The following is an 8,397-nucleotide window of genomic DNA, read 5'->3' as shown; positions in this document are numbered from 1 at the left end:
CTGAAGCCATCTGGATATCCGCGTCTCCCTCTCTCTCCTATGCTTGCTTGCTCGAGTGTTCCACCGAGCCTGTCTCCGCCCCTCATCTCTCTTAGCTCCTCCTCCTCTCTCCCCTCCAATCACTGGCCTCTCACTGCCTCAATGTGAATGGATAGGAAATATCTTGCAACAGCATTTACATACTATGTGAGGCCTGGGTGTCATTCTTCCGCAAATCATGGACCCTCACACAATCACAGCGATAAGATTAAAAATTTAAAAGCATAGACTAACATAAGCCAGTAAAGCAGAATGGCCAGGGGAAACCTTCCACCACTTTCAGAATGAGAGTGACAGGATCGTGACCCCACTTTGAACCTCTGTGCCCAGGCACTCACTGGCACTGTTAACTCTCATGGTGTTGAATCACAGGTCATAGATACTTTCTTCTCTGTAGTTCTTGTATTCTATGTCTTTACAATGGAAATGTGTGATATTTTAACAAGAAAAGCAGTTCAGAATTAAAGTTGTTAGTTGTGTAGGCTGTGTTAACTCATAGCAGAGAAGGAACTTTAAGTGGGCATGTGAAGGACCAACTGATGCTGTGGCCATGGGCTGCTGCAGGCCACGTGACAGGCTGCTGCAGGCCACGTGACAGGCTCCCACTACCTCAGTTTTGCCCTCCTCTTCTCCTTTTCTTAACTTCTCAGTGGTGATAAATAGACACCTTAGGGATTCAGACGCCCGATGGGTAGGGCAAACCCAGCCTGAGTGTGGCAGCGCCGTTCCCTGCGGTCCCAGCCTGAATAAAAAGGAGTGAGCTTGGAGGCCGGGGAGCTGACTTAGAGGTTCCCGGCACTTGCTCTTGCATTGGACCGGGATTCAGTTCCCCAGCATCCATGTGGTGGCTCACAGCCATCTTCTGGCTTCCACAGCCCCCCATCCCACCCCCCACATCCCACCCCCCACCCCCACCCGTCATGCACGTGATATGCAAACATATATCAGGCCAATTGCTCATACGTATAATAAAACTTAAAGGAAAGGAAAAGGAGAAAGCCACCCTAGAGCTGCAGCTGCAGCCACCTCTCCGTCTCTGCTTCCTGATTGCAGAGGCAGCGTGAGTCCTGACACTGTAACTGCCCTCCCATGATGCACTGCACCCTCAGCCTGGGCTTCCTTTAGCTGCCCGTGTGGTATTCTGTTACAGCAACAGGGAGGGAAGATAAGACAGAGTGGACGGTGCAGACAGCTCCATGATCCCTTCTTCCACCTTGGGTTGCTTTCCCGGCACTCACCCATCTCTGATACAGAATTTTCCAAACCTGCCCGTGCCTGATCACATGACCGGGGCCTTGCTTGTTCAACTCCTCGGCCTCAGGACCTTAACCTGACCGCAAGCTTGCCGCTCCGTAAGTCTCTTGCTTCCTTCCACACAGCCAAGGTGTCTTAGGAAGCACACTGGAAGGCCTGAGGCCAGTCTCTCAGAGAACATTCAGATGAAGCTGAGGCAGGGGCCTGGTGTGTCTGCTGTTCTGCAAGTGAAGGGAGCGGATTGGTAAGTGGACCTCGAGTCAGCTCAGTCACTAAGTGGACAGCTGCAGAAGCCCCCCCCCCCCAACACTTCAGGGGACCATAAAAAAGTTTCTCTCCCCACTAGAAGGTTACAGCACCAAACAAAATTCTGTTCTTTGTTTTCAAAGCAACTTTGAAAAGGGCAGGGGGAGGGGCTACAGAAGTCAATCACTTGACAGAGACTTTGCTTAGCCTGTGCACAGCCTGGGTGTGACACCCCATCCCCACCCCCACCCCCACCCCCGTGCATGTAAACCATGGCAGCACTCTGGAGGTCTCAAGAGGCAGGCCAATCAGGAGTCCGGGTCGTCCTTGGCTATGTATTCCACACCGCACACAAGGCGCTCCAGCCAGACTGCTCTGCATGAACACCGACAAGGAGGCTGGAGAGTGCGCAGGGACCAGGAGTGCTGCTGAGCCTCGGAGCAGCCAGGCCTGCCTCGAATCCGGTAGCCCCGGGTGGCAGCCTTTAGAGGATCGAATCCCGGGAGCCCCCCGGTGGCAGCCTTTAGAGGATCGCTGGGACCTGCTGGCTTCCAGCCTAGGGAAGAAAACACAAGGCCCAGGTTCAGAGACAGAGAACCCGCCTCAAAGGAATAGGAGGAGACTGACAAAGACGGGCTACTCTGTCTTCTAACTTCCGCGTGGTACACGTGTGCACGCACCTGCACACACACATTCACAAACACAAACAGGTTTTTTTAAGACCCTCAACTCAAAATAAGAAAAAAGAGTATTGTTTACATAATGAAGCCACCCCGGTTTATGTTCATCTTATAACAACATTCGTAAAATCAGATTTTTGTTTTTTTTTTTTTTATTGGAGGAAAGAACAAAAGCAGCAGAGCATCGTACCGCTTGAGGAGCACTGCACTGCTGGGGGGAGCACCGCACCGCTGGGGGAGCACCATGCTGCCCGCTGGGGAGGATCTGCTCGCTCACAAGGCAGAGAACAGAAGCCTGCTGGGGGCTTCCCCACCTCCCCAGCTGAAGGCTCATCTGAGAGAACTTGCCGAGCACACTGATCATGGTGTTCCCCATCCCCTTGCTTCTTGAACAAAAATATAGGAAGCAGAGCAATCTCCTTCTTCACCCACAATAGCACAAAGGCTGATGATGTGAGGTCATCTCCCGCCTAGGAGTGATCTCTCTTCATGTCACTAAGGTGCAAACCAGACATGGCTTCCCTATAGTGAGGTGAGAACTGGCTCGGGTCCCACTGTGTCTTCCCCAGGAGCCTTTCCTTCCTCTATAACTGCTCCAAACTCCAGGCAGATGACCCACCCGCCACCCCACAGCCTCTGAGGGTGTAACTCCGCCCTAAGGTGGGAGTGTCTAGCAGGGGCTACTTCCTGCCAGCCACAGGGCCAGGCTGCCGGTCTGAAGGCTCCTGAGCCACGGAGGGTGACGTGCCCTGTGACTCAGCATGGTGACAGATGAGAATTAATTCTAGACTCAACATTAGACAGGAGCTCTTAGACAAGTCTGGGGCAGGCTGAGTCAATCCCAGTGAGAAACGCAGGAGTCACCCGTGAAGTCCAGGGCAGGGGAAATCCTGGAAAAACACCCGTGGCCTGAGGGCTGGGATGTCGCTCATCTGGGAGAACCTTGCCTAGCACGCAGGGGTCCTCGGTCCCCAGCATTTCAAACCTATGACCCCAACACTCAGGAGGCAGAGGCGGCATTACGGTCTAGTTCATCTTGGCCTGCACAGTCTGAGGCCATGGTGGGCTGGAGAGACCCTCTCATGAAAATAAAGAATTCATAGCCTGGGCTGGGGGACAGTTCTCTGAGCTCTGTCCTGGCTTACACCTGTCTGCCCACATCTCCTACCGTCCAGCTGACATCCTTTACCAAGGGAGGATGGTCGATTCATGACTTCCTGGAATATTAGGTGGCTGGGGGTAGGGAGCACGACTCAGAATCCAGTGCTCAAAACTACTGCCCTCCCCCAGCCCAGATGCGTGAGAGGGGAGTGGGCTGTGGAAACGCTAGCCCTGTAAACACGAGGCTGTTAGGAGTCGTCAGTGGTGGGAAGGTTGTTGTGACCGTGGGAGAGCAGGTGTTGGGGGATCTCTACTTTCGGTTCCGTGTTGGTGCATACTGTTCTGAGAAATACATTCTACTTAAAAACATCAAAGCCGGTAAGCCTCATGGTGACGTTACACAACTTTAATCCCAGCACTTAGGAGACAGAAGTAGGCAGACATCTTTGAGTGAGTTTGAGGCTAGCCTGATCTACAAATCAAGTTCTAAGATAGCCAAGACTACAAAGAGAAATCCTATCTCAAAAAACCAAAATAAATAATAATTAATAATAATAATAATATAAAAATAGGTAGATGATAGTGAAAGGATAAAAAAATAATACAGCCTAACTCTAATGACCCCAAGAAGTCAGAAGTTTAAAATGCTATCTCGCTCCAAAGAAGCTCTAACTCCAGCCTTCTAAGGAGCCCCAAATACTTCACATTCCAGAGCCCGCTCTTTGTTAGAAACTAGGTAAAAGGTCATAGTCTAGAGCCCGCCCTTTAAGAGCTAGGCAAAAAGGCCTTGAATAGGTGATCCTGGCCCCGTAAGGTAGCTGGAAATGAGCTAATTATTTGCTGATCTTGCTTCTGTAAACTGCTTACACCATTAGCCACATCCAGGAGTTCACACAGCTATAGACCTCCAAGAAAATAGGAAACTAATTGGTCCACGGAGTACGGGCTCTGATAATTTAAACCGATTGGCCTAAAAACTATAGAGTGGTACAAATCGATTGGTTCGCACTACGCAGGCTCTCGGTGCTAAGGAATGATTGGTTTATGATTTGAGGGCTTTGTTGTAAACTTATAAAAGCTGTCAAATTCTGCACTTGGGGTCCACAGTCCTCTACCCCTGTGCGGTGTATGGCTATGGAACCCAGAATGCTGGAATAAAGACCCTCATGTTATTGCATCGAGACCGTTTCTCGAGAGTGATTTGGGTGTCGCCTTCCAAGGCGTGGGGTGCTGGGGGGCCCTCGGTTTTGGGTAGTCTTACAATAGATAGATAGGTAGATAGATGCATAGATACATACATAGATACATAGATTCACAGATAGATACATAGATGCTGGCTGAGGCAGGTAAGGGTACTTGCTACCAGGCCTGACAATCTGAGTTTAATCCCTAGGATCCACATGGTAAAAGGAGAAAACAGACTCCTCCAGGAAGCTGCCCTGTGTGTGTGCACGCACACACAATCACTCAGTTAAACAACCTATGTAATAACCTTTTTTTTTTAAAGCTGGCTGATGGGCTGGAGAGTTGGGTCAGTGGTTAAGAGCACTGACTGTTCTCTCAGAGGTCCTGAGTTCAGTTCCCAGCAACACATGGTGGCTCACAACCATCTGTAATGGGATCTGATGCCCTCTGCTGGTGCGTCTGAGAACAGCTACAGTGTACTCACAAATAAATTATAAAAGTTGGCTAAGATTAAAAAAGAAGAAAGAAACCATAGAATACATCCCTTCTTGGGTAGAGAAACAGCTCAGTGGTTGAGCGCACTGGCTGATCTTCTGGGTGTCCTGGGTTAGAATCCCAGCAATCACAGCCATTGGGGACCCTAGTTCCACATCCATGAAATAAGTTACACTGTCAGCCAGTGCTGAAACAAGTTCTCACTAAGTAGTTTAGGCTGACCACAAACTTCCCATCCTCCTGCCTCAGCCTCCCTGCTGGGATTACAGATACCAGACACCATCGCAGGAGCACTGTTTTATAGAAATGTTGAATGGATCCATTCCTGGCAACGTTGTCCCCATTGTCCTGCCAGAACACTTGCCACCACCTTCCCTTGTTTTGGCCTGTGACATCTGTCATCATCTCCGTATCATATCTCGTGATTCCACCAAGGCCAGGATTATTGTGTTTTATCATGTTTCCTCAGCATTGAAAACATTTTCTGTTGTGTAACATGTCCTTGGTGGATATCTAATGAGAAAATAAAGTCTATTACAAGCCAAACATCTAACACAGCTCTTCTTTTCTTTTCTTTTCTTTTCTTTCTTTTTTTCTTTCTTTCTTTCTTTCTTTCTTTCTTTCTTTCTTTCTTTCTTTCTTTCTTTCTTTCTTTCTTTTTTTCTTAGATAGAATTTCTCTGTGTAGCCCTGGATGTCACTGGAACTCACTCTATAGACCAGGCTGGCCTTAAACTCAGGGATCCACTTGCCTCTACCTCCCAAGTGTTGCAATTAAAATATCACTTTTTGTTGACGGTTGAAAACATACTGGTATGGAAATGTGAATGGCTCCACACCAGGCCCTGAATAAGTTGACAGCTCGGCTTCTGTTTTGCCTCCTGGGATGAGATCTGCTACCAATGGGTTTCCATTGGGGCTCTGAGCATTTCAGGATTTCACTGGATGCTTAAAAGGACGTGGGGCACATCACATGTCCAGAGCCATCTCTGACTAATGCCACACGGACACTGTCAGTTACAAGTAGCAAACAGAGGCTTGGAGGGACAGCAGAGCAGAAGGCTGAGGTATCATTGGGGCTGAGGGCCTCGAAAAGGCAGCGCATGGGGAAGAAAAAAAGGAAAAGACACTGGGCTCCCAGCGCTATGACAAGCACACTCCTGCAGGCACAGGCTCTGCACAGCCGACAGCTGTCTTTCTTATGTTTTGTTGGAAACTAAATTTCTCACTTTATACCTGTCTGTCTTACTTGTTTACACTGCCCCCCCTCCCCACCCTTGATGTCAAATTCCGTGCCTCCCCAGAGTCTCAAAAATAAATAAGACTGTGCCCCCAAAATAAAACCAAAGTGGGGTGTGGGTGTGGCAGAGGCGTCACAGCCCCTTCCACTCATGTCCCCTTCCTCATTCTCTGTCACCACCCTGATGTTGCAAGATGTTCCATGTCCAATCATATTAGGGCAGTGGGAGGCCTGTGATTGGACAGGAAAGGCGGAGCTAGGAATTGGGTCACAGGAGGAGGTAGGAACCCCGCCTTCCCACTGCATTGTCAAAAACTGGGCAAATAGCCAGAGCCACCCCAGAACAGCGTGGCACAGATATGTCTTTGTAGGAGTCCCAGGATGTCACATTGAACTTGTTGGGAATGTAAGACGGACCTCCAGCTCCTCTGATGTCGGCCTCCACAGAAAACCCACCCGAGGGTTCTTCAGGCTTCTTCGCCACCTGGGGATGTTACCAGGAAGGTCAAAAGAAGGGAGGAATTCAATATGCGGGCACCCCAGCTGACTGACAAAGCCTGGGTGGCAGACAGCTGCAATGGTTGGCGATCTTTCAAAAGGAGAAGCCAAACTTTGGCAAAATGAAACAGCACATCTGGTCTGTTCCATCCTTAGTCACAATGGCTGCCAACAAAGGATCGCTCTAAAACAGTCTACCTGCCCAGGTCTGCTGCTACCCCTGTAGGATCCTGGCTCAGTAAAACAACACAGCTTGCTCCTGCCAGAAAACGATTCTAAAACAAACTAAGCTGAAGGCCACTTATTTCCACATCACAAAACCATTTTGCCAGTTGCCAACTTCATTTTTCTAACGGTTCTCTTCTTATACAATAAACTAGGCCTGGTGCGCTGGGCCGAGTCCAGCTTGGGGAATTCCATCCTGACTGCCGGAGACTTTCGAGGAGTTGACTGGACATGTTGCTATTCCTCCTTTCTCCTACCAGCCTCTTATCCATCTAGTGTGCTTCATCCCCAAAGAATGAGAGGGCTGGAAGGGAGGGACTTCTGAAGAGGGCTGTGCTGAATGAAGAGTTTTTAGCCCAGGAACTTAGCAATGGTCTTTGGTAGTACAATCAATGTAAACTTATCTTCCACTAGCTTACAAATAAATGAACACTCAGACTATGTTTATGTTTTTGGCTTTGACAATTACCGGGGTAACCCCTCACCTTCTGACTGCTGGCCTGGCTACCTCCCCGGTGGCACACCCCAGATACTTGCCGTCTCTCCTGGATATATGCTTGCAGTCTGTCTCCCCTCATGCCAACTTCCTCCCATCTCTAGTTCTAGCTCCTTCTCCTGGCCTCTCCTCACACCTCTCTCTTCTCTGCCCCCAACCAGGTCCCTCGAAACCCACCTCCATGCATCCCTCCAGCAATGGGCTATAGCCAATTTTATTTAACCAATAGCTTTAAATCAAGGAACAAGGATTGCACAGCAAAAGCTGGTAGGCTTAGAGGTTCAGGTACAGAATTTAGCATTATAATACGTAGCAACAAACCAAACCTCAACAGTCGGAAAGCCAAGTCTAGCTTCATTCACTTAATAAATATCAAGGGTTTTTTAATGCTAGAATATGTAGTATGTATGTATATGTAGTATGTACTGTGTATGTACCTGTGTGTGCACATATGTGAGGACAGAGGTTAACTTACTAACAGGCAAGTTCTTTCCCTTGAACCTAGAGCCCACTCACCTATTCAGCTAGCTAATTTCCCCCTCAGGATCCCATCTCCACCTTCTGAATGCTGGGACTGAAGGCAGGCTGCCACACCCACCCAGCATCTACAGATTTACTCTGGTGCTGGGGACAAGCCCCAGCCACCACACTTACCTACCAACCCTATCAAGGGGATTTTATCAGGAAATAAGTTTCTTCACCTAAAGAGGGAAAGTCTTCTGAGCAAATGCCTTTAATCCCAGCACTTCTAAGACAGAGGCAGGCAAATCTTTGTGAGTTCAAGGTCAGCCTACTGTATTTACTGAGTTCCAGGACAGTGTAAGCTACATAGCAAGACCCTGTCTCTCTCTCTGTCTCTCTGTCTCTGTCTTTCCCCCCTCTTTCTTTCACACACACACACATACACACACACACACACACACACAAAGGCAGACGTCA

The 8,397-nt window shown here is 49.0% G+C and overlaps 1 long non-coding RNA gene across 2 annotated transcripts; it reads left to right on the top strand.

Moving 5' to 3' along the window:
• The first annotated feature begins 1,178 nt into the window (after positions 1-1,178).
• On the top strand, positions 1,179-4,501 carry LOC127696596 (uncharacterized). 2 transcript variants are annotated; one of them, XR_007980263.1, is made up of 2 exons: positions 1,179-1,391; positions 2,381-4,501. It is a non-coding gene; the product is annotated as an uncharacterized LOC127696596 (long non-coding RNA). The 2 variants fall into 2 exon arrangements; XR_007980264.1 differs by having other exon boundaries at positions 1,179-1,537.
• The last annotated feature ends 3,896 nt before the right edge of the window (positions 4,502-8,397 follow it).

The sequence above is a fragment of the Apodemus sylvaticus genome, chromosome 11 (assembly GCF_947179515.1).
Source record: "Apodemus sylvaticus chromosome 11, mApoSyl1.1, whole genome shotgun sequence".
Taxonomy (NCBI): domain Eukaryota; kingdom Metazoa; phylum Chordata; class Mammalia; order Rodentia; family Muridae; genus Apodemus; species Apodemus sylvaticus.
The sequence above is the reverse complement of the archived record's forward strand: the minus strand, read 5'-3'. Positions and strand labels throughout refer to the sequence as shown.